Source organism: Helianthus annuus, chromosome 17 (genome assembly GCF_002127325.2).
Source record: "Helianthus annuus cultivar XRQ/B chromosome 17, HanXRQr2.0-SUNRISE, whole genome shotgun sequence".
In the NCBI taxonomy this organism is placed as follows: domain Eukaryota; kingdom Viridiplantae; phylum Streptophyta; class Magnoliopsida; order Asterales; family Asteraceae; genus Helianthus; species Helianthus annuus.
In genome coordinates this window covers 26,091,689-26,119,654 of record NC_035449.2, presented here as the reverse complement: position 1 = coordinate 26,119,654, position 27,966 = coordinate 26,091,689, and the positions used below count along the sequence as shown (strand labels likewise).

The following is a 27,966-nucleotide window of genomic DNA, read 5'->3' as shown; positions in this document are numbered from 1 at the left end:
TCCCATCCTCGAAGTTTAAGTTAAGCATAACAAACGAGTACGTCAGGTTTAATATTCACAACTAACCATGAATAAGAAGGACAAGGTAAAAGAGGTAATTAATAAATTCTTTTCTCCTCTCCTTTTAAATGTTTCATTTGTAACCTTATTGTTATTTACTTGTTTTCAATTCTCATTGAAGAATATACACCTACACTAAATCACGTTCTCGTTATTTTAAGTTGAATGAAAGTAACGAGCCAACTAATTAGGACACAGGAAGTTCAGAGTGAAAAGAAATAAAGGACGTAAAAGGTTTGTGAACCAGATTTTACAATACTTTGCCTGAAGATATCGAATTAAACTTTTAGATTTCTGTTGTTAAAGATAAAAGATAAATTTAATTATACACTGATTTTGTAAAAACAATTAGAAAGTAATTAAAAGATAAAGAACGTAAAAGGGAGAACATAGAAAGAAAAATAGTTGTAAAGAAACAAAAATACATTTATATTGTGTTTTACTCCAAATTAACAGCTAATATTTTTTTCTCTAGTGGTAAGCATGACACGTACAAACACGTAATGGTTGAATCGGCTGTGGAAACCCATTTTGGGAAGGTTTCTTATCTTTGTGTTTAGTTGCAGCATACTCACCAAGAGTTATAGGAATTTGTTCCATATGATACTTCTCATCTTCGAACTCCGGTTAGGGAACTCATCAATCAACTTTTAACTTTTACTATCAGCAATTTTTTGTATCTAAGACTTACTGTAACCGAGTAACGCCCTTTCAACGTCATCGGGAAAGTGCGTCAAACACCACCCCACGAGGCGTTATCCGGTTGTGAGAGGGGGTGTGGTCTAACCTGCGTGAAGAGGAAGGTTGATGTAATATGCGCCCCGCTCCAACATTAATATTTCTATTTTAGATGAATAAAATATTTTTCACCGTTTTAGACTGTATATACATATTTAGCTGCAAACTTTTTTTCCACGTCTCTTGTAAACTCTCGATCTAATTCGACATAATTCATAAAACATTTCATTAAAAATCTTGAGTTATTGGTTTCGAGTTGACTTGAACAACCCTTACCATAAAAATCCACCGTAACTGGACACCACGAAAAACACCCAAAGTCAAAATCCGCCCAACCTATTCACTCCACAACTAGTAGCGATGTGGTATTATCACCCTAGTATTGAATCCGAACCACCTCTCCGTATGTTTATTCAAAGTCAAAAGACTCAACCTTACACCCAATACACACATACCGTACTTGAACAAATATTAACACATAAATATCATATAAGGGCAAGTCAAGAAAGCATGCCACATCACTCACACATCACCAATACAAATATAAACACGTCAAGATCATAAAAAGGTGGCGGTTCATCTTCAACCAATTACGAAATCAAAGGGCAAATCGAGAGTCTCGGTTGGAAAATAAAAGATTATTAGACCTTAGGGAACGAAAACCAATGCCTGTAGACTCACGGTTCAGGGGTTTAACACGGATCGTATATCGAATTTGGAAAAACATATAACTGAAAAAAAATAAGATTTGCCGGCGCATCCTACGCGAAATGGAGGAGGTCAACGACGAAGACGAGTAGTGGTTTTTTTAAAGCCCTTTCATATGTTCAATTATTTTATTTTATCTTTTTTTTCTTTTTGTTTGTAATTTAATTTTTATTGTGCATTTTCTAAGATTTTAAATTCAGTTGTACATTTTTTTTAATACCGTTAATGGATTTTTTTTCATTTTATTTGTCTAAGTTAATTTAAAATAATAATAAGATTTATATAAGATTTCAATAAAAAAAAGTAATGATTAAAGAATGATTGGGTGTGATTAAAACCGGTGAAATCAATACGGGTGCAGTTAAATATTTTAAAACAAAGTGATTAAGTGATTTGCCAGCCGTTTTATGACCCGAGAGTTAAAAAAACAAACCATTACACTTAGTCTGATGAGTTTTCTAGTTTAACGTTAGGGGTGTTAAAACGGGTGCCGAACAACTAGCTCTAGAATGGAACATTATACAAGGTAAAGTAGCCTTTACGAATAAATTAACATCTAACACGTTTTTCTCTACCTGTAAACATGGACATGGACATGGACGACACTTTATAGTCAAGGAGGGTGTTTCGACTATACGCCCTACAAAACTCCTTTAAATTTTCTAGACCTTATCGATCAAGGAATCAACGAGTGCCCACAAAGAGCGCGCCTCTTGGCTGAATTTAGTAAGTTGAACCTTGGTCATAGACTCGATTACACTTCTCAAAGGTCAAAAACAACACCCCAGTTGTACATACGAGTTAATTATTTAATATCCACTTTTTCAACTTTAAGAATCCAAACCTAATCGAATTGTAGTTGTATACTACGTGTGAAGAACGTTGCTACGTGTTTCGTTGGCTAAGTAGCGAAAACGAACATATCAATATCTTCTCCTACAAGTGGATCGAAATTGAGTGTAGTTTTTCCGGTTTCTAAAGATCAATATGTACTTATGTTTTTCTTTAAGAGTTTTTTTTCCTCAACATTTAAGCATTTATCATCTTAGAAGACATGCGAAGCTAACTTAAAATATATGAAGTCCAAGAATTACAACGGACAAATGCGTATAAACCATACTTAATTTTGATTTAGAGGAAACAGCTTATACATGCAAAAAACAATGTCAAGAGTATATTTTTTTAAGTTAACATAGATTCTATGTACATGTGAATAAAACAAAAGAGTGCACAACACAACATATTTAAAATAGAGCAATACGGTCCAAATTAGAAAAACCAAAGTTGCTTAGATTGATTAGAAACTAATCATCATTCTAAACAACACATAGAGTACGTTACTAGCTCACATTAATTTATATTTCAAAATCAGGCCATCTTGTCTTTCACGTACGTCCGTTTTGTTTACAAAAAGGGCCAACCCCTATTTCTATATAAAGCCAAGCCCAGGGTATACTAGAGTTCAATCCAACTCGTTTCTTTAAGCTCTCTCTTATAACTACTAGCTGCACTATGTCATCCAGAAACTGCACTTCCTTGGCTTGTTTGCTTTTGCTCCTCTTCTCGGCTTCTTTGCTTTCACATGTTGCGTCGCGCTTGCTCTCCGAAAACTCCAGCTATGAAAGCCACGAGCAATGGATGGCTCGCTATGGACGCACATACAAGGATGCTGCTGAGAAGGAACGTCGTTCAAAGATTTTCCATGACAACGTCCAGTACATACAGTCATTCAACAATGCGATGAACAAAGGTTACAAACTAGCAGTCAACGAGTTTGCGGACCTTACCAATGAACAGTTCTGAACAGCTAGGAACAGATTCAAGGCACATGAATGCTCCCCTTCAACCTCTGCTTTCAGGTATGAAAATGTTACAGCGGTTCCATCATCGATGGATTGGAGAAAGAAAGGTGCAGTGACGCCTGTTAAAGACCAAGGCCAATGTGGTAAGCTGAAATTATTTTGGGAATTTTTACAAACCTGATGACATGGTCCAAGTACTAGGATCATGAGGTTGTTATTAACAGAACCACATCTCATGCTTCTGACATCGATATTCATGATGATACGTAGGGTGTTGCTGGGCGTTTTCGGCTGTGGCAGCTATGGAAGGAATAACCCAACTGAAAACAGGTAAACTGGTGTCTCTATCTGAACAAGAGCTCGTGGACTGTGACACTAGCGGTGTAGATCAGGGATGTGAGGGTGGTCTTATGGACAATGCCTTTGATTTTGTCGTAAACAATAAAGGCCTCACTACGGAGACCAACTACCCGTACAAAGGTGTTGATGGCACCTGCAACAGCAACGAGGCATCTAACTATGCTGCATCAATTACTGGTCACGAAGATGTTCCTGCCAACAGCGAAAGTGCGCTGTTAAAAGCTGTGGCCAGTCAGCCCGTCTCAGTTGCTATTGATGCTAGTGGGTCGGACTTCCAGTTCTACTCCAGTGGTGTGTTTACAGGAGACTGTGGCACGGAACTGGACCATGGTGTAGGTCCCTTGTCGGAGGATGACGAACCTTATCCTTGTTATACAAACCCACTAGCGAGTGCGGAATCCAAGCTAGCAAGCAAACCGGGATGAAGCAAGTATAAACACAACACACAAGAGTTCACCGATTAACACAACTTGTATTAATGCAAATGAAGGTTTCGGTTACAAGCACAATGTTTACAAATCTAACTTGTAAACTCTCAAAGTGTGTGTGTGAGTTTCGGACAGAATGCTATCAAAGCTCTCAATCTCTCGGGTGTGTGAATCTGTCTAAGTGTCTACTGAAACTCAACACACTGCATGGGTATTTATACCCAGCCCATGATGTCTGGTCCGAAGGATCCGATAGATGGTCCGAAGGATCATCTATCGATGACAAAGCATTCGAAGGATCAGCAGGGACCTCGAAAGATCACCTTTCGAGGTCTATCATTCGAAGCCTATCTTTCGATGCCATCGAAGGATCTACAATATCCTTCGATGAGCTATCCTTCGACACAGAACATCCTTCAATATTTACAAACTGTTGTCCAAGTCAAACCGGAGGATGGTTGACTTGGTCAACTTACAAGACTGACAAGGACATCGTTTACATCGTGACCGAATACAGACAAAGTACAGACACAAGTGCACCAACAAACTCCCCCTTGGCTGTAGCTTTGTCTTTATCTTCTATAGTTGTAGACTCGTCTCGAACTTCGATGGTCTTTGGTCTTCGAGTTCTCAAAACTCTGATGTCCTTTCAAGTCTTCAAAGTCGGAGGATCTTCAAAGTCTTCACGTATTGAAAGCAGAGAGTGTATCAACAAACTACCCGTATCATGTAGGAAGTGTGTTGACAAACTCCCCCTTGGCATAAGCTTCCCCTTGAGTTATGCTCGTGAAAAACTTGATCTTTATGAAGTGAGATCCTTGTGGTGTTGATGATGGTCAGCGGCAACTCGATCATCTTCATCTTTTGAGTGCCTTCATGTCTTGTCTTCATTCGGAAGCTTGTCATCGACCATGTTCTCCTAGCCTTTAGAATCTGCACATGCAAGAAATCTAAACGCGTAATGAGAACAACTGCTTGGAATAGTTAGTATAACCAAATGACACACGAATGACCATGTCATAATCAAACACCGTCCGACAGTTTGAAAGTTTAATAAATTTGTCAATTTTAGTTTTAACTTTCAAAACTTGCAAATTTTGACCGTTTATCAAGATTTAGTCAAATCGGTTTTCGTTCAGATTTCAGGTAACGAAGACTAGAGTTCCAAACATCGTACGATCGAAAATAAAATAGAAATAAAATCTTTTTGGCTTTTATAAAGTTTATATTAAAACACACCTAAAATCTTTTTGGTATTTTTGAAATTAAAAGACAACAATTTAAAATCCTTTGAGTGTTATCAAACGACATCACCGCTAATGTCGTGCTGATATGCACCAAACGACGAAACTGTTTAAAAGAAAGCAATAAAAGTTAAGCAGTAAATAAATATTTACAGACATTCTTTTTGTGAGTTTCGAGGGTAAGAGAATCATATCAGTGTACGGTCATGCCAAAACACTCTTGTTGTTCAGTTAGTTAACATTAAGATAAGCATTCTATAACAATTATCGGTATTGTTGTCCACTTAAGCTCAACTTATCAGATGTAATCATGGCGAGGGGATACGTTAAGGTATGATTTATACTTACCGACCGGTGTTCATCCACATCACGACACATTCCCGTATCAAGGTATGCACGAGAGTTCATCTTACCGGTGAGTATACCGATTATCATCTGTTTGACCGTATAAATTGTGAGATACTCACTTATTTTGATTTGAAAACAAGCCCTATGTGATATAATCACTTATTGATGAGGAACTTGATTTTCATATGCATGAGGGCACAGGTGCAAGTCCGTGAACAGGTCAGTACTTCCGTACAGCAGAGAGACGAACTTGACACCCGGATAAATGTGATATTTTATCACTTATTTGATTTGGACATGTGATTGTTTATCACTTATTGAGGTCGAATGCAGTATGTATTATGTACACGTATGTATAGTATCATGGAAGATCTAGACTTGCGTCCCCGTTATTTTTCGGTAAAAGATACAACCATGATACACAGATGATAAGCAGCATAAAGACCGAATATCTCAGAACCTCGGCAATCTATCAAACGAAATTTCGGTACTAAGACCATATGCCAATGAATGGTTCCCACCTGGTCTTCAGTCGATTAAGATTTATATCACCCTGCACACTTTAAAATGATTGTGAGCCTACCGATACATCTTATATAGAGCTGCTTATCGTTTTTCATTTAAGGTTTAAAGAGGTTTGGATAGACCACTGATGTACTATCATTTTCTCTTTTGCTCGCCAGGAAACTCATTTTTGTTTTTCTATTGTTTTTGTGTTTTTGAATTTTTCAATGTTTTTGGATTTTCTGATTTTTTTTTGAATTTACTCCCCCTAAAATCAATAAACTAAGACAAATTTAAAAACACAAAGGTATTTACAAAAATGATTTTCCGATGTTGGTTTTACTCTTGCTTGACCTTAATGTCGTTTACCAATAATAAAAAGTCAAATCTTGATTTGTCAAATGCTTTGGTAAAAAGGTCGGCACGTTGGTCATCGGTGTGGACCTTAACAACATCGATTAGCCTTTTCTCAAAGCAATCACGTATGAAGTGATATTTGATTTCGATGTGTTTGGTTTTTGAATGCTGCACAGGATTTCGAGTGATCTGTAATGCAGCAGAATTATCAACGTAAATAGGAGTAGTTAGGAATTCAAAACCGTAGTCCCGCAATTGTTGTTGGATCCAAAGAACTTGGGAGCAACAACTTGAGGCAGCAATGTATTCAGCTTCGCATGTTGATGTAGCGACGCATGTCTGCTTCTTGCACTGCCATGTGACTAGGCGATTTCCTAAAAACTGACATCCAGCCGTTGTGGATTTACCGTCGATTTTGCATCCGCCAAAATCAGAATCACTGAAAGCTACCAATTCAAAGTTATTATCCCTAGGGTACCATAGACCGGTGTCAGGGCAACCCTTCAAATAACGAAAAATCCTTTTGACAGCTGCAAGATGTGAGGCCTTCGGGTCCACTTGGTATCTGGCAAGCAGGCACGTTGGGTACATTATATCTGGCCTTGATGCTGTGAGGTACATAAGAGATCCGATCATAGCGCGATAGTATGAAGGGCTAACTGCTTCACCCTTCAAGTCTGGAGTAATTCTGTGATTTGTTGGCAATGCGGTACCAATGGGCATTGCATCAGACATCTGGAACCGGTTCAAGATGTCACCAACATATTTAGTCTGATGGATGAATATCCCAGACTCCGTTTGTTGCACTTGTAAGCCCAAGAAGAAGTTCATTTCCCCCATAGCACTCATCTCGAACTTATCCTGCATAATGCGCTCGAAATTCCTACACAAGACATCATTAGTAGAACCAAAAATAATATCATCAACATATACCTGTACCAGTAGAAGATCTCCATCTTGTTCTTTGATGAAGAGAGTACAGTCGATAAGACCTCTTCGAAAACCGTTCTCCAGCAGATAGTTAGATAAGGTTGCGTACCAAGCTCGCGGTGCTTGATGAAGACCATAGAGAGCTTTGTTGAGCAACCAAACCCGATCGGGATGGATAGGATCTTCAAAACCTGGAGGCTGTTTGACGTAAACCTCTTCTTCAACCACACCATGTAAAAATGCACTTTTCACGTCCATTTGATAAACCTTGAATCCTTTGAAGGACGCATAGGCTAGAAAAATTCGAATTGCTTCGAGACGTGCCACTGGTGCATACACTTCGTTGTAGTCGATGCCTTCTATCTGACGAAAACCTTGAACGACTAAACGCGCTTTGTTTCGGATAACAACTCTGCGGTCATCCTTTTTGCATTTGAAAACCCAACGGGTACCAATCTTCTTGTATCCAGCAGGTTTCTCTACCAGTTTCCAGACACCCAGCTTCTGGAATTGTTGCAATTCTTCCTGCATGGCTTCCACCCAAGAGTTGTCTTTCATGGCTTCTTTCCAAGTTCTTGGCTCTTCCTGTGAGACATAACACGCGAAAGACCAATCGTTTTGTTGCCTGGATTCTCTAATTGCTGCATACAGGCCTGCATTGTTGTTGTTCCGCAACATGTTTCTTGTTTGAATGCCACTTTGCACATTTCCTATGATGTTTTGTTGAGGATGGGTATTATGAATCCTTGTTTCAGGATTATCTCGAACTGGAATATTGATACCCAGGTTGTTGAGATTAAGATCAACAACCAAATCAAGGCCCGGAATTGACGAAGAGGATGATGCAGTAGCTTCAGCTGTTCTGTGGGCATCCACTGGAGGAGTAACCTCAGAAGTACCATGAACTGCTGTTGTGGGAGCTTCCTGATCTGCATCTAGAAATTCATCATCCTCTGAAGATTCGTTCAATTCGTTTGCATCATGAAAATCCTCATTGTTGAGAGTATTATTGTTCACCGAAGAAGATGGTTCTTGATTAACAAGAATTGGACGAACCACCGGTGAAACTGTTGCATTGTCACTCTCGAAAAACATCCTAGCCGCAGCACTTTCTTCAACGGCTTCAACATTGATCGAATTGAAGAAGTCATCGTACTCAAACATCCAAGGCTGGCCCGGACATTTGACTGGCAAGGTGTGCCTTTGTACTCTGACCTCAGACCATTCCTCGACCCTTTTAGTCTCTAGATTCCAGACTCGTAAGTTAGGGGTGGCATACCCAAGAAAGTATCCATCAATTGCTTTTGCCCCAAACTTTCCATTAGGATCGATGATTGTGCATGGAGCTCCAAACGGTTCAAGATAAGACAAATCTGGTTTCCGTTTTTGAAGAAGCTCAAAGCAGGTCTTGTTGTGCCTTTTGACTGTAAGGACTCGGTTCAATGTGTAACATGCAGAGGCCACAGCTTCAGTCCAGAATGGAATGGGCAACTACGACTCTACCAACATTGTCCTAGCAGTCTCGATCAATGTGCGGTTCTTACGTTCAGCGACGCCATTCTGTTGAGGAGTATAAGCTGCACTAAACTCATGAAAAATACCCTTTGAAGTGCAAAACTCCGTCATGGAATGATTTTTAAATTCAGTACCATTGTCGCTACGTATCCGCCTAACCTTCAACTTATACAAATTCTCAATCTGAATGATCAAGTTTTTGATAATGCCAAAGGTTTCACTCTTGTGTGCCATGAACGCCACCCAAGAAAATCTTGAATAATCATCTGTAATCACGAGGCAGTATTGATCACCCCGAATACTCTTGTGCTTGATAGGACCGAACAAATCCATGTGCAAACGTTCAAGAGGAACTGCCACCGTGTTGATCTTCTTTGTAGGGTGCTTCTTCTTTGTTTGCTTTCCTTTCTGGCACGAAACACAGACGTCTTGAAGATGGAAATTTTTGAGGGGAACACCATTCACCAATTCATTTGAAACCAAATGATTCATCTTGCGTAAGTGAATGTGACCCATTCGTCTGTGCCAAGAGATAGTGTCTTTTTCTGTGGCTTTGGAAACGAAACAAGTTGCTTGTGCAGACGTAGTAATAGCTTGGCTCATGTCAAGGACGTACAAATCATTTATCCTTGGAGCCGACAAGAGAATCCATTCTTTTGGAATTTTGAAGCCCGGTTTCAGCACATAACATCCATTAGCATCAAAGTGTACTGAGAACTGCTTGTCACAGATTTGAGAAACACTAAGAAGATTGTGATCAAGTTGTTGCACAAAGTTGATCTTGTCAAAGCTGACAATCCCGTTAGATATCATTCCTTCACCCGTTATATATCCACCTTTATCTCCAGCAAAAGCAACATAACCTCCTCTAATAGATTTAACGTCGTAGAGAAGCTTCATGTCGCCTGTCATGTGCCTGGATGCCCCACTATCAACAATCCAATGACTACTGATAGTTCCTCCTGAAGCACCCTGCACATGAACTCAAATGAATTAGTTGGAGATGGGGACCCAAGCCATTGTGGTCTTGGGTCTTCCATTTTCATCAATGACAATAACTTCTTGTCTTTGATGGTTGGTGAATTGTGATGGTCCCCCTGATTCAGTAACCGATTTTGGTTTCCAGGTCTGTTTTGTTTTACCAGTGTCTTTCTTTAAAATTTTAACTTCTTGATTGTTTGAAATTTTGGAATTTTCTGGTTTTACAGCAACAGATTGTTTTTGAACCACATCGATTTTAATTGCTTTCTCAATCTTCTTGACCTGTTGGCGTTTCTGTTTCTTTTCCCTTTCTTTTACAAGTCGGGGATCTTGTTTTGTGGAAACAGATGGCTTACGGTCAGTCTTGCCACGGGGATCATCAACCTTTTCTTTCTGTTTATGAAGATATGGGCAGTTTCTAATAATATGCCCAATGGTTCCACACTCAAAACATGATCTTCGTTCAACAAACCCCGAAGAATCATGTGATCGTCTAACCGATGATGTTGAACTTTGTGAACCCGAGGTACTAGGTTTTGAACTGCTTGGTTCATTTCTTTTCTCGACAATAGCTTTCTTGACAAAATCTAAGTTAGATTGATTTTCAAACTTTTCAATTTTGTCCGTTCCCGTCGATTTCACAAAGTTAACCTTTTTCTTCTTCTTTTGGTTCGGCTTCTTTTCAGCTTGAGCCGGTGTTTTACCTTTGGGTTTGGTGTGATTTTGCTGTTTTGGCATTGTTGGCAATTTCTTGTTGCCAAATTGCTTTCGGATTTCAGCTTTTGGGATAGGAGGACACTGTGTAACTGTAACTTTAGGTCCTGCCTTTCCCAAGAACTTACTCGTCGAATTCTCAAAGACTTTACTGATTAAGGATTGATTAACATTCTTAATAGGAAAATCTTTGTCAGAGTAAATTTTGTTATCACCAACAAGAGTGTACAGCAAATTCACACTCTCCGGCTCTTTTGCAGACGAGGACTCGATTGCAACAGTCTTAGCGGGCTTCATAGGGGGATCACATAGAATGTGATTCTCGAGAGGTATGTCCTCATTCTTGGCTACCGCATCAGACTTTGCTGGGACAGTATCATCAGATTAATCATCAGAAGAATCAGCATCCTCAATCACAACTGGAGGATCTTGATTCTGTTCAGCACTTACAAATGTATCTGCTGACACATCTGAATCTGAGGACACTTCCTTTTGGTATCCGAGTCCTGCAGCAAACTCCTTAACATCTAGAGGCACAGAAGGTTCAAATACCACTCTGTCCTCCTCATCTGGCATGGCATCATAATTGTGTCTAACTGGTGGTGGACATTTCTTGTAGCCAATGCATGTGACATCCCTCTTTTCCTTCTGAACATCAATGATGTGATCCAACACATAGCTAGAGCTCAAATAACTGTCTAGCTTAAGCTGGATTGCATCGCTTTCTGTTTTCACACAAGCCATCTCTTTTTGCATAATCTCCAGGCGAGATATATACAAATTGATGTCCGTCTGTTTTCTTGAAACCATTTTTGTCAATTCAGTTTTATCTTTCTTTAATGTCTCAATCATTGACTTAAATTCTTTTTCATGGTTTTCGTAAAACATGTTGGCTTCTGTGCATTTGGAAAGGTCCACAGTCAATTTCTGATTGTGGATGAATGTCACATCATATTTCTCTTGCAAAGCCTCATGCTTGCTTTGCAAGTCACACCACTCAGCACTCAAGGAACTATGTTTGTCTTGCAAGTCAAACAAACTAGCTTGTAAAGCATCATGTTTGGCTTGCAACTCAGACATGTTTCCTTCTAAGTCAGCACACCTAGCACGCAAACTATCACATTCATCACAGTTAATAGCAGTGGGTTCATCGACACATACCTGACTTGATGAACCGTCGACATTAGCCATAAAGGCTGAATGGAGAGAAGACGAAGTATAAGCAGCTTGATCCACCAGAATAGATCTTCTTTGAGCTTCTGCTGCAGCTTCCTCCAAAAGTTCATCAATATCTGCATCGATTGTTGCATTTGATGTCTCACCCACATGATCATCACCAGAATTGGATGATTATTCATCAACACTCCTGCTGTATCCAGACGAATCTTCATCTTCAGACGATTCACCACCACTGGCAGAAGATTCTCTACCACTGGTGTGAACTAACTCCTTCACGATCTGAGCAAAACATGCTGTTCCATCAGGAGCATCACCACCCAACTGGATTGACCAGTCACAACCTTCATCCACCTGAACTGCAAGAGCCCGGTTAGTTTGGTTGTTGACAGGCACCAATGTACGCTCATTGTTTCTGTTCTGCTGGTTGCCTTGATTTCTGAAGGGGTTTTGGTTCCCATGTTGAGCTGGCTTTGTGCACTCCCTTTTAAAGTGACCCCGTTCACCACAGTTGAAGCACTTAACAGCTTGTTTATCGAACCCATACTTGGTGTCTCTTTTACTTTCCAAGCTGGTTCTTCCAGTACTTTCCATCCAATCCTTTGCTCTTCTCATAGCACTCGCAAAGGCCCACTTGATATCCATCAAGTCCATCTCTTCTTTATCAATCTGCCTATAATCTTCTTGTGTCAGATTAATGTTGCCAATCTGACCTTCTATTAACCCACAGTACGCGCTCACTACAGTGTTAAGCAGCTCCATGTGTTCCTTAGCTACTTCTACACTGACTTTAGAAAAGCTGGAAGTGTCGAGCTGTACTGTACTTGGCTTTGACTGTTGACCAGCAGATGATGTTCCTCCATAACATGCACGTTGTGTTTGAGCAGGAGGAGGAGGAGGTGGTGGTTGTATTGGATTTCCGTACATATCTGTGGTGCGAGGTGGCTTAACAGGAACTTGCACCGGATTGCCATACATATCCGTGCTAGTGACAAACGCTGTTTGCAAAGGAGCATGTGGACCTGTTCTTGCAGACGAAGTATTGGAAGTTCCACAATACATTTCAGGATTTTGTGGCAATGGAACTCTCTTCGCCTTTAACGTTTCCTCCTGATCCTTGTTTTCCAGAAGCTGCACGAAGTCGTTGATATTTGTAGTTTTCAACACTCCGTTATACTTCAGGATTTCCAAGAAACTACTCCATTGGGGAGGCAAAGCATCAGCAAACTTTTTCACCACCTCTGCTTGAGTTGTCGTCACACCAAAATTATTCAGCTCAGTAAGCAAATGATAAAACCGACTTGTCATGTCTCCCAAAGACTCCTTATCTAAACACGTGAAACAGTCGAATTCTTTCTTGAGCAGATCATGACGCAATTGACGTGTTGCTTCATTCCCTACTCCCCTGGTTTTCAAACCGTCCCACAGCTTCTTCGTAGTCTTGAAGCTGACAAATTGATGATAGATGTCTTTGCTTAACGCCTGAGTGAGAATGGCGTAGGCTTTCTTCTCCAGATCATATATTTTCTTCTGATCCTCTGGAAGATCGGCAAAACTAGCAGTTGTTGAAGCAGCGACCTCGATAGCTTGATCAAAATCTGTGGTGAAACGTATCCACAGCTCTGTATTTTGACCCAGAACATATGTACGGAATCTGTCAGCCCAACCCGGATACTCATTTAAATGCATCAGCTTTGGAGGTCGATTCAAACTTCCTGTTTCGCTTTCGCTCAGTAAGATACTTTGGATACTCGGAGTTTGATTCGATACCAATGCCCATTGATTTCCCTGAGAAGATGTCGATACCGGAGACTCGGCCCATGAAGGCGATAGACTTGTAGACGTGTATTTTCCACTGTCTGGCGCCGGTGTACCCCACCATGAGGGAGTGACACCAGAACTTGTATATTTACCGCTGTCGGGGGCCGGATTCCACCAATTCGGATTCATGATTAATGAGCAAAATAAATGCTAAGTGAATAATCCGAAAGATCACACAGCCGAAGGATCCTGGTCGAAAGATCTCAAATCACAGAAACTTGTTAACAATAAACTGACCACAATCGAAAGATCAACTCTTGTCCGAAGGATCAACAGTACTCGAAAGACTACTGTTGAATCTCGAACAATGATTTCGAAAGATTCAAGAACTCGAAGGATTCTCCTTTGAAAGATCCTTATCTTTCGAGTTAAATCCTTATCTTTCGGACACCTGTCTTTCGAATAGATTCCTTTATCGAAAGATATGTTTCAGACTTCGAAGGATGGGTCGAAGGATGATAATCTTTCGAGCCTTCCTTGATCGAAAGATGGTCTTTCGATGTCGAAAGATATCTTTCGAGAGATTCTGACACAACTGACGCTGATTTGATAGGTTGGTGAAAAGGTGATGGGTAGGTAAGTCAACTTTCAGCAGAAAGGGATGTGCAGGCTGTACCTTTCCCACCAACTTTGAAAAATTGCCCAAAATGTATAACCTTATCCCCAAACCAGTCACCGGAATCCTTTATCGGAATTTGACCGGAAAACACAAAGTCACTTAAAAACAAGTTTTCAAGTTACCCAACCCAACCTTGAACACTCCCGAAGGTTTAGAATCCGTTTTTCAGTTTAAATATGCAAGAAAAACCACCAAAACGGGTGCTAAACCAAGTGTCCAAACACACCAAACACTTGAACAAACCCGGTTTTAAACAAGGTAAAGAGCCAAGCTCTGATACCACTTGTAGGTCCCTTGTCAGAGGATGACGAACCTAAACCTTATTATACAAACCCACTAGCGAGTGCGGAATCCAAGCTAGCAAGCAAACCGGGATGAAGCAAGTATAAACACAACACACAAGAGTTCACCGATTAACACAACTTGTATTAATGCAAATGAAGGTTTCGGTTACAAGCACAATGTTTACAAATCTAACTTGTAAACTCTCAAAGTGTGTGTGTGAGTTTCGGACAGAATGCTATCAAAGCTCTCAATCTCTCGGGTGTGTGAATCTGTCTAAGTGTCTACTGAAACTCAACACACTGCATGGGTATTTATACCCAGCCCATGATGTCTGGTCCGAAGGATCCGATAGATGGTCCGAAGGATCATCTATCGATGACAAAGCATTCGAAGGATCAGCAGGGACCTCGAAAGATCACCTTTCGAGGTCTATCATTCGAAGCCTATCTTTCGATGCCATCGAAGGATCTACAATATCCTTCGATGAGCTATCCTTCGACACAGAACATCCTTCAATATTTACAAACTGTTGTCCAAGTCAAACCGGAGGATGGTTGACTTTGTCAACTTACAAGACTGACAAGGACATCGTTTACATCGTGACCGAATACAGACAAACTACAGACACAAGTGCACCAACACATGGTGTTACTGCGGTTGGTTATGGGACTAGCGATGACGGGACTAAGTATTGGTTGGTGAAGAACTCATGGGGAACAAGTTGGGGTCAAGAGGGGTACATCATGATGCAAAGAGATGTTGAGGCTAAAGAAGGTCTTTGCGGCATTGCCATGCAGGCTTCCTACCCCACTGCTTAATTTGAGAAAGAGCAGAAGTAATACTTATGTAATGTACAATGTATGTATATTATGTACTCTTAATTATACAAGGAATTGAAAAGGAAACTACACGTTATAAATTCCAACTTTTATAAGCAAGGAAATCCCATCCTCGAAGTTTACGTTAAGCATAACAAACGAGTACGTCAGGTTTAATATTCACAACTAACCATGAATAAGAAGGACAAGGTAAAAGAGGTAATTAATAAATTCTTTTCTCCTCTCCTTTTAAATGTTTCATTTGTAACCTTATTGTTATTTACTTGTTTTCAATTCTCATTGAAGAATATACACCTACACCAAATCACGTTCTCGTTATTTTAAGTTGAATGAAAGTAACGAGCCAACTAATTAGGACAAATGAAGTTCAGAGTGAAAAGAAATAAAGGACGTAAAAGGTTTGTGAACCAGATTTTACAATACTTTGCCTGAAGATATCGAATTAAACTTTTATATTTCTGTTGTTAAAGATAAAAGATAGATTTAATTATACACTGATTTTGTAAAAACAATTAGAAAGTACTTAAAAGATAAAGAACGTAAAAGGGAGAACATAGAAAGAAAAATAGTTGTAAAGAAACAAAAATACATTTATATTGTGTTTTACTCCAAATTAACAGCTAATATTTTTTTCTCTAGTGGTAAGCATGACACGTACAAACACGTAATGGTTGAATCGGCTGTGGAAACCCATTTTGGGAAGGTTTCTTATATTTGTGTTTAGTTGCAGCATACTCACCAAGAGTTATAGGAGTTTGTTCCATATGATACTTCTCATCTTCGAACTCCGGTTAGGGAACTCATCAATCAACTTTTAACTTTTACTATCAGCAATTTTTTGTATCTAAGACTTACTGTAACCGAGTAACGCCATTTCAACGTCATCGGGGAAAGTGCGTCAAACACCACCCCACGAGGCGTTATCCGGTTGTGAGAGGGGGTGTGGTCTAACCTGCGTGAAGAGGAAGGTTGATGTAATATGCGCCCCGCTCCAACATTAATATTTCTATTTTAGATGAATAAAATATTTTTCACCGTTTTAGACTATATATACAAATTTAGCTGCAAACTTTTTTTCCACGTCTCTTGTAAACTCTCGATCTAATACTCGACATAATTCATAAAACATTTCATTAAAAATCTTGAGTTATTGGTTTCGAGTTGACTTGAACAACCCTTACCATAAAAATCCACCGTAACTGGACACCACGAAAAACACCCAAAGTCAAAATCCGCCCAACCTATTCACTCCACAACTAGTAGCGATGTGGTATTATCACCCTAGTATTGAATCCGAACCACCTCTCCGTATGTTTATTCAAAGTCAAAAGACTCAACCTTACACCCAATACACACATACCGTACTTGAACAAATATTAACACATAAATATCATATAAGGGCAAGTCAAGAAAGCATGCCACATCACTCACACATCACCAATACAAATATAAACACGTCAAGATCATAAAAAGGTGGCGGTTCATCTTCAACCAATTACGAAATCAAAGGGCAAATCGAGAGTCTCGGTTGGAAAATAAAAGATTATTAGATGTAGGTCCCTCTCGGAGGATGACGAACCTAAACCTTGTTATACTAACCCACTAGCAAGTGCGGAATCCAAGCTAGCAAGCAAACCGGGATGAAACAAGCACAAACACAAACACACAAAGATTCACCGATTAACACCACTTGTATTAATGCCAATGAAAGGTTCCGGTTACAAGCACAATGTTCACAAATGCGTTTTGCAAACTCTCAAAGTGTGTGTGTGTGTTTCGGACAGAATGCTCTCAAGAATCTCTCTATCTTTCTATGTGTGCATCTATCTGAGCCTCTAACTAAAATGAACACACTGCATGGGTTTATATACCCATACACAGCAGGTCTGTCCGAAGGATCCGATAGATGTCACGAAGGATCATCTATCGATGTTGGACCTGTCGAAGGATCAGGAATACTGATCGAAAGATCATCTTTCGATCATACTTCCATCGAAGGGTTCACAGTGACCTCGAAGTTTGATCTATCGAGGTCTATCCATCGAAGGTTCAACTTTTGAGCTCATCGAAGGATCCAAACTATCCTTCGATGAGACATCCTTCGAACCAGACATGTTACATCCATAAACTAACTGTTTGGCCAAGTCAAACTAGGAGGACAGTTGACTTGGTCAAACTTACATGACTAACAAGGACATCGTTTATAACGTGACCGAATATAGACAAAGTACAGACACAAGTGCACCAACAAACTCCCCCTTGGCTGTAGCTTTGTCTCGATCTTCGATGTTTGCAGATTTGTCTTGACCTTGATCATCCTTGATCTTCATGTCTTCAAGACTCTGATGTCCTTTCAAGTCTTCGATGTCGGAGGATCTTCAAAGTCTTCACATCTTGAAAGCAGAAAGTGTATCAACAAACTACCCGTATCATGTAGGAAGTGTGTTGACAAACTCCCCCTTAACATAAGCTCCCCCTTGAGTTATGCTCGTGAATGACTTGATCTTTATGAAGTGAGATCCTTGTGGTGTTGATGATGGCCAGCGGCAACTCGATCATCTTCATCTATTGAGCGCCTTCTCGTCGTGTCTTCATTCCAAAGCTTGTCATCGACCATGTTCTCCTAGCCTTTAGAATCTGCACATGCAAGAAATCTAAACGCGTAATGAGAACAACTGCTTGGAATATAGTAAACATAAACAAGTGACACACGTATGACCATGTTTCAATCAAACACCGTCCGACAGTTTGAAAGTTTAATAAATTTCTCAATTTTAGATTTAACTTTCAAAACTTGCAAATTTCGACCGTTTATGAAGATTTAGTCAATTCGGTTTTCGTTCAGGTTTCAGGTAACGAAGACTCGAGCTCCAACATCGTACGATCGAAAATAAAGTAGAAATAAAATCTTTTTGGTATTTTTGAATTTTTCAAATGTAAAGACTGAAAGCAATAAAAAAATATATACAGACATTTTTTTTTGCGAGTTTCGAGGGTAAGAGAATCATATCAGTGTACGGTCATGCCAAAACGCTCTTGTTGTTCAATTAGTTAACATTAAGATAAGCATCCTATAACAATTATCGGTATTGTTGTCCACTTAAGCTCAACTTATCAGATGTAATCATGGCGAGGGGATACGTTAAGGTATGATTTATACTTACCGACCGGTGTTCATCCACATCACGACACATTCCCGTATCAAGGTATGCACGAGGGTTCATCTTACCGGTGAGTATACCGATTATCATCTGTTTGACCGTATATGATGTGAGATTCTCACTTATTTTGATTTGAAAACAAGCCCTATGTGATATAATCACTTATTGATGAGGAACTTGATTTTCATATGCATGAGGGGCACAGGAGCAAGTCCGTGAACAGGTCAGTACTTCCGTACAGCAGAGAGACGAACTTGACTCCCGGATAAATGTGATATTTTATCACTTATTTGATTTGGACATGTGATTGTTTATCACTTATTGAGGTCGAATGCAGTATGTAATATGTAATATGTACATGTATGTATAGTATCATGGAAGATCTAGACTTGCGTCCCCGTTATTTTTCGGTAAAAGATACAACCATGATACCCAGATGATAAGCAGCATAAAGACCGAATATCTCAGAACCTCGGCAATCTATCAAACGAAATTTCGGTACTAAGACCATATGCCAATGAATGGTTCCCACCTGGTCTTCAGTCAATTTAAGATTTATATCACCCTGCACACTTTAAAATGATTGTGAGCCTACCGATACATCTTATATAGAGCTGCTTATCGTTTTTCATTTAAAGTTTAAAGAGGTTTGGATAGACCACTGATGTACTATCATTTTCTCTTTTGCTCGCCAGGAAACTCATTTTTGTTTTTCTATTGTTTTTGTGTTTTTGAAATTTTTCGATGTTTTTGGATTTTCAGATTTTGGATTTACTCCCCCTAAAATCAATAAACTAAGATAAATTTAAAAGACACAAAGATATTTACAAAAATGATTTTCTGATGTGGTTTACTCTTGCTTGACCTTAATGCCGTTTACCAATAATAAAAAGTCAAATCTTGATTTGTCAAATGCTTTGGTAAAAAGGTCGGCACGTTGGTCATCGGTGTGGACCTTAACCACATCGATTAGCCTTTTCTCAAAGCAATCACGTATGAAGTGATATTTGATTTCGATGTGTTTGGTCTTTGAGTGCTGCACAGGATTTCTAGTGATATCTAAAGCAGCAGAATTATCAACGTAAATAGGAGTAGTTAGGAATTCAAAACCGTAGTCCCGCAATTGTTGTTGGATCCAAAGAACTTGGGAGCAACAACTTGGGGCAGCAATGTATTCAGCTTCGCATGTTGATGTAGCGACACAAGTCTGCTTCTTGCACTGCCATGTGACTAGGCGATTTCCTAAAAACTGACATCCAGCCGTTGTGGATTTGCCATCGATTTTGCATCCGCCAAAATCAGAATCACTGAAAGCGACCAATTCAAAGTTATTATCCCTAGGGTACCACAGACCGGTGTCAGGGTAAGCCAGAAAAATCCTTTTAACAGCTGCAAGATGTGAGGCCTTCGGATTGACTTGATATCTGGCAAGCAGGCACGTTGGGTACATTATGTCTGGCCTTGATGCTGTGAGGTACATAAGAGATCCGATCATTGCGCGGTAGTTTGAAGGACTAACAGCTTCACCCTTCAAGTCTTGAGTAATTCCGTGATTAGTTGGCAATGGGGTACCAATGGGCGTTGCATCAGACATCTAGAACCGGCTCAAGATGTCGCCAACATATTTAGTCTGATGGATGAATATCCCAGACTCAGTTTGTTGCACTTGTAGGCCCAAGAAGAAATTCATTTCCCCCATAGCACTCATCTCGAACTTATCCTGCATAATGCGCTCGAAATTCCTACACAAGACATCATTAGTAGAACCAAAAATAATATCATCAACGTATACCTGTACCAGAAGAAGATCTCCATCTTGTTCTTTGATGAAAAGAGTACAGTCGATAAGACCTCTACGAAAACCGTTCTCCAGCAGATAGTGTGATAAGGTTGCATACCAAGCTCGCGCTGCTTGATGTAGACCATAGAGAGCTTTGTTGAGCAACCAAACCCGATCGGGATGGATAGGATCTTCAAAACCTGGAGGCTGTTCGACATATACCTCTTCTTCAACCACACCATGTAGAAATGCACTTTTCACGTCCATCTGATAAACCTTGAATCCTTTGAAAGACGCATAGGCTAGAAAGATTCGAATTGCTTCGAGACGTGCAACAGGTGCATACACTTCGTTGTAGTCGATCCCTTCAATCTGATGAAAACCTTGAACGACTAAACGTGCTTTGTTTCGGATAACAACTCCGCAGTCATCCTTTTTGCATTTGAAAACCCAACGGGTACCAATCTTCTTGTATCCAGCAGGTTTCTCTACGAGTTTCCAGACACCCAGCTTCTGGAATTGTTGCAGTTCTTCCTGCATTGCTTCCACCCAAGAGTTATCTTTCATGGCTTCTTTCCAAGTTCTTGGCTCTTCCTGCGAGACATAACACGCGAAAGACCAATCGTTTTGTTGCCCGGATTCTCGAATAGCTGCATACAGGCCTGCATTGTTGTTGTTTCGCAACATGTTTCTTGTTTGAATGCCACTTTGCACATTTCCAATGATGTTTTGTTGAGGATGGGTATTATGAATCCTTGTTTCAGGATTTTCTCGAACTGGAATATTTATACCCAGGTTGTTAAGATTAAGATCAACAACCAAATCAAGACCCGGAATTAACGAAGAGGATGATGCAGTAGCTTCAGCTGTTCTGTGGGTATCCACTGGAGGAGTACCCTCTGAAGTACCATGAACTGCTGTTGTTGGAGCTTCTTGATCTGCATCTAGAAATTCATCATCCTCTGAAGATTCGTTCAATTCGTTTGCATCATGAAAATCCTCATTGTTGAGAGTATTATTGTTCACCGAAGAAGATGGTTCTTGATTAACAAGAATTGGACGAACCACCGGTGAAACTGTTGCATTGTCACTCTCGAAAAACATCCTAGCCGCAGCACTTTCTTCAACGGCTTCAACATTGATCGAATTGAAGAAGTCATCGTACTCAAACATCCAAGGCTGGCCCGGACATTTGACTGGCAAGGTGTGCCTTTGTACTCTGACCTCAGACCATTCCTCGACCCTTTTAGTCTCTAGATTCCAGACTCGTAAGTTAGGGGTGGCATACCCAAGAAAGTATCCATCAATTGCTTTTGCCCCAAACTTTCCATTAGGATCGATGATTGTGCATGGAGCTCCAAACGGTTCAAGATAAGACAAATCTGGTTTCCGTTTTTGAAGAAGCTCAAAGCAGGTCTTGTTGTGCCTTTTGACTGTAAGGACTCGGTTCAATGTGTAACATGCAGAGGCCACAGCTTCAGTCCAGAATGGAATGGGCAACTACGACTCTACCAACATTGTCCTAGCAGTCTCGATCAATGTGCGGTTCTTACGTTCAGCGACGCCATTCTGTTGAGGAGTATAAGCTGCACTAAACTCATGAAAAATACCCTTTGAAGTGCAAAACTCCGTCATGGAATGATTTTTAAATTCAGTACCATTGTCGCTACGTATCCGCCTAACCTTCAATTTATACAAATTCTCAATCTGAATGATCAAGTTTTTGATAATACCAAAGGTTTCACTCTTGTGTGCCATGAACGCCACCCAAGAAAATCTTGAATAGTCATCAGTTATCACGAGGCAGTATTGATCACCCCGAATACTCTTGTGCTTGACAGGACCGAACAAATCCATGTGCAAACGTTCAAGAGGAACTGCCACCGTGTTGATTTTCTTAGTAGGGTGCTTCTTCATTGTTTGTTTTCCCTTCTGGCACGAAACACAGACGTCTTGAAGATGGAAATTTTTGAGGGGAACACCATTCACCAATTCATTTGAAACCAAATGATTCATTTTGCGTAAGTGAATGTGACCCATTCGTCTGTGCCAAGAGATAGTGTCTTTTTCTGTGGCTTTGGAAACGAAACAAGTTGCTTGTGCAGACGTAGTAATAGCTTGGCTCATATCAAGGACGTACAAATCATTTATCCTTGGAGCTGACAAGAGAATCCATTCTTTTGGAATTTTGAAGCCGGGCTTCAGCACATAACATCCATTAGCATCAAAGTGTACTGAGAACTGCTTGTCACAGATTTGAGAAACACTAAGAAGATTGTGATCAAGTTGTTGCACAAAGTTGATCTTGTCAAAGCTGACAATCCCGTTGGATATCATTCCTTCACCCGTTATATATCCACCTTTATCTCCAGCAAAAGCAACATAACCTCCTCTAATAGATTTAACGTCGTAGAGAAGCTTCATGTCGCCTGTCATGTGCCTGGATGCCCCACTATCAACAATCCAATGACTACTGACAGTTCCTCCTGGAACACCCTGCACATGAACTCAAATGAATTAGTTGGAGATGGTGACCCAAGCCATTGTGGTCTTGGGTCTTCCATTTTCATCATTGACAATAACTTCTTGTCTTTGATGGTTGGTGAATTGTGATGGTCCCCCTGATTCAGTAACCGTTTTTGGTTTCCAAGTCTGTTTTATGTCACCAGTGTTTTCCTTTAAAATTTTAACTTCTTGATTATTTGAAGTTTTAGAATTGTCTGGTTTTACAGCAACAGATTGTTTTTGAACCACATCGGTTTTTATTGCTTTTTCAATCTTCTTGACCTGTTGGCGTTTCTGTTTCTTTTCCCTTTCTTTTACAAGGCGGGGATCTTGCTTTACAGAAACAGATTGCTTACGGTCAGTTTGGTCACGGGGAACATCAACTTTTCCTTTTTGCTTATGAAGATATGGACAATTTCTAATTATATGTCCAATTGTTCCACACTCAAAACATGATCTTCGTTCTACAAACCCCGAAGTATCATGTGATCGTTTAGCCGATGATGTTGAACTTTGTGAACCCGAGGTACTAGGCTGTGAACTGTTTTGTTCATTTCTTTTCAAAACAGTAGCTTTCTTGACAAAATCTAAGTTAGATTTATTTTCAAACGTTTCAATTTTGTCCGTTCCCGTCGATTTCACAAAGTTTACATTCTTGTTTTTCTTCTGATTCGGCTTCTTTTGAGTTTGAGCCGGTGATTTTGCTTTTGGCTTGGTGTGATTTTGCTGTTTCTGCACTGTTGGTAATTTCTTGTTGCCAAATTGTTTTCGAATTTCGGCCTTTGGAATAGGGGGACACTGTGTAACTGTAACACGTGGTCCTGACTTTCCCAAAAACTTACTAGTCGAATTCTCAAAGACTTTACTGATTAAGGATTGATTAACATTCTTAATAGGAAAATCTTTGTCTGAGTAAATCTTATCATCACCAACAAGAGTGTACAGCAAATTCACACTCTCCGACTCTTTTGCAGATGAGGACTCAGTTGCAACAGTCTTAGCAGGTTTTGCAGGGGGATCACATAGAATGTGATTCTCGAGAGGTATGTCCTCATTTTTTACTACCGCGTCAGACTTTGCTGGGATAGTATCATCGGATTCATCATCAGAAGAATCAGCATCCTCAATCACAACTGGAGGATCCTGATTCTGTTCAGCAGTTACAAATGTATCTGCTGACACATCTGAATCTGAGGATGCTTCTTTCTTGTATCCGAGTCCTGCTGCAAACTCTTTCACATCTAGAGGCACAGATGGTTCAAAGAACACCCTGTCCTCCTCATCCGGCATGGCATCATAATTATGTCTCACTGGTGGTGGACAATTCTTATAGCCTATGCACGTGACGTCCCTTTTCTCCTTTTGGACATCAATGATGTGATCCAACACATAGCTAGAACTCAAATAACTGTCTAACTTGAGTTGGATTGCCTCACTTTCCGTTTTTACAGAGACCATCTCTTTTTGCATTGTCTCAAGGCGAGATATATACAAATTAATGTCAGTTTGTTTTCTGGAAACCATTTTAGTTAACTCGGTTTTATCTTTCTTTAACTTTTCAATTACCGATTTAAACTCCTTTTCATGGTTTTCATAAAACATATTGGCTTCTGTGCATTTGGAAAGGTCCACAGTCAATTTCTGATTGTGGATAAAAGTCACATCATACTTTTCTTGCAAAGCTTCATGCTTACTTTGCAAGTCACACAAATTCTCATTCACTGAAGTATGTTTGTCTTGCAAGTCAAACAAACTAGCTTGTAAAGCATCATGTTTGCCTTGCAACTCAGACATACTTTTCTCTAAATCAGCATATCTAGCACGCAACTTATCACATTCATCACAATTTATAACAGTGGGTTCATCGACACATACCTGACTTGATGAACCGTCGACATTAGCCATAAAGGCTGAATGGAGAGAAGACGAAGCATAAGCAGCTTGTGTCACGGCCCCCGACCAACCCTGGACGGAGTCGGGGCCCGCGAGGCAGTTCCCGTGGTATTTAATTTATGCGGCAGCGGAAGTCTTTTTATAACAGGATCTTTTATCCGTAAAATATGCTCGTTTAATATATTACACAAAGTTTAAGGGATAAATCCCATAATTTACAATAAGTTGATTTCACACAGAAATCTTTATTTTTCAAAACACGTTTTATTGGTTTATTTACATTGAGCCACTTCTCTGAGCTTGATAGTGCTTTACTGCACTTTTCCTGGATCACACAGATCACCTGAAACATGTTTGAAAAAGGTTTTGTCAGCGGGGAAATACTGAGTGAATCATTCTGTTTTCTAAAACGACCCGTTAGTTATAATTTACAGTATTAAGAGCGATTACAATGTTTCTATCAACCAATTATCAAGAATGGGTATTTGTCACTCGATTCATTTCTGTGACTGTGGTCATACCACTATTGGGTCCCGTTGCCCAAATAGTGACGGTGTACTCACACAGAGTAATAATAACTCACATAGAGTAATATTCACTCACATAGAGTGATAATAACAGTAATGTGCACAATACCCCACATACCAGCTGTAATTTGGTGATTACAAAGACTTAATCCCTGTAATTATAACCTTGAAAATAATTTGAGGTATTGTAATACTTACTCACAAACTGTGAGAAAACAATTTAAAAAGAAGAATGACTCACATTGCAGATTAACGAGCAATAGATATAAGCCTACTGATTAGCCTTGCTTAAACCTAATTTAACACAATGCACACACACAGGTTAGTAACTAATACAGCAATTACGTCAATTCACGAGATTAAACCTTCACAACGATTAATCAGTGCAATACTCGATAATTCAATCGGATTCACAACGAATAACAGAGCATAGTCCGAATTCGAACAGCACTCTAATATTCAAGTCGAAATCACGACGAATAATCAAAGTACAAGCTCAATTGAGCAGCACCTGGACTATCGTTGGATAGTAATAATCGATCGGACGTTGAATCGTAATAGCGATCGAGTTATTACCCTGATTGCGGCAGTGTTTCGATAATTGTGTGTGTGTGTTGGACTGTTTTGCTTATAACTCGACGTATATTATGAATTTTAACGTCGTTCAAGTGCCAAATTTCAAGTCCCAACCCCTGCTATTTATACTGAAAATTTGACACCGTCGCGTAGCGCGAGGGGGTACCCCTATAGGCGTCGCGCTACGCGAGTGGTCACCCTACTTTCATAGAGTAGCCCTTCGTGCATGTAGGCTTGCTGTGTCGACAGTTTTTCAATTTTCAAATTTTACAATTAGTTATGAGGATAATCGTTGGCTAGGGTTTATCTCCCCCTGAGTTTTAGGGGCCCTGATCCTGATTCCGATTGTTCTGGAAATTTTAGGGTTAGTGCAGGATTACTTGGGTTTCTCAATTAGGGTTTTCTTAATAGCTAATTACCATCCTAATTATGGATTTTAGTGGCAGTTGTTACATCCTCCCCACCTTAAGAAAAATCTCGTCCTCGAGATTTACTGGAATAGATGAGGGTACTTTCGCTTCATTTCCGATTCCAGTTCCCAAGTGTATTCTGGTCCTCTCTTGGATTCCCATTTGACTTTTACTAGCACTAGTCGTTTGTGCTTGAGAAACTTGACTTTTCTATCTTCGATCTGTAGTGGTTTCTCTATAAACTTTAATTTTTCGTTCACCTCCACATCTTGAAGAGGTACTACCAGGGATTCATCTGCTAAACATTTCTTGAGATTGGATACATGAAATACATCATGTATTCCAGCCAATTCTTCTGGTAGTTGTAAGCGATAAGCAACTGGTCCTATTCGTTGAATCACGGGGAACGGTCCAACGTATCTTGGACTTAGCTTTCCTTTCTTACCGAATCGTACTACTCCTTTCCAAGGAGAGACTTTTAAAAGTACTTTAACTCCTACTTGAAATTCTAAAGGCTTACGACGATTGTCTGCATAGCTCTTTTGACGATCTCGAGCCGTTTTCAATCTTTCCTTGATCTGAGTTATCTTGTCAGTAGTTTCTTGTACAATTTCAGGACCTGATAATTGACTTTCTCCGATTTCTGCCCAACATACTGGAGTTCTGCACTTGCGTCCATATAGTGCTTCGAAGGGTGCAGCTTCGATGCTTGAATGATAACTATTGTTATAGGAGAATTCAATTAATGGCAAGTGGCTATCCCAATTACCACCAAAGTCAATTACACATGCTCGGAGCATGTTTTCTAAAGTTTGTATTGTCCTTTCACTCTGTCCGTCTGTTTGTGGATGATAAGCAGTACTTAGATTTAGTCGAGTTCCCATTGCTTTCTGAAAACTTTTCCAGAAATGAGATGTAAAACGACTATCTCTATCCGATACAATGGAGAGCGGGACTCCATGTAGGGATACTACCTCGTCCACGTAGAGTTGTGCTAACCTTTCCATACTAAAGGTTTCTTTCATTGGTAGGAAATGAGCTGATTTGGTTAATCGGTCTACAATTACCCAAATCGCATCATTACCTCTTTTGGTTTTGGGTAACTTTGTAACAAAGTCCATTGTTATGAGTTCCCATTTCCATACAGGCATTTCTAATTGTTGTAGTAGTCCTGAAGGTTTCTGGTGTTCAGCCTTAACTTGTGAACAAGTTAAGCACTTGGATACGTATTCGGCTATATCCTTTTTCATTCCTATCCACCAGAAATTATTCCTTAAATCTTGGTACATCTTATTGTTTCCTGGGTGCATGGTATACCTAGATTTATGAGCTTCTTCTAAAATCTTATTCCTTAACTCTCCTTGCTTAGGTACCCAAATTCGTTTCTTATGGAATTTCCAAATTCCATCATTTCCTTGTTCTAATTCTTTTAGGTAACCTTTCATTCCTTCAACATCGTCTTGGATTGCTGTTTTCTGGACTTCTTTAATTTGTGCCATTAAATCTACTTGTAGATTTAACCTCAGAGCACGGACTCGTTTCTGTTTTTCATGGTACTTACGACTTAAGGCATCTGCAACTACATTTGCCTTTCCTTCGTGATATTGGACATCACAGTCGTAATCGCTTAGCATCTCCATCCATCTTCTTTGTCTCATGTTTAATTCTTTTTGCCCAAATATATA

The 27,966-nt window shown here is 39.8% G+C and overlaps 1 pseudogene; it reads left to right on the top strand.

The window, feature by feature from the left end:
* Positions 1-3,018: 3,018 nt before the first annotated feature.
* LOC110923888 lies at positions 3,019-15,533 on the top strand (annotated as a pseudogene).
* Positions 15,534-27,966: the final 12,433 nt, after the last annotated feature.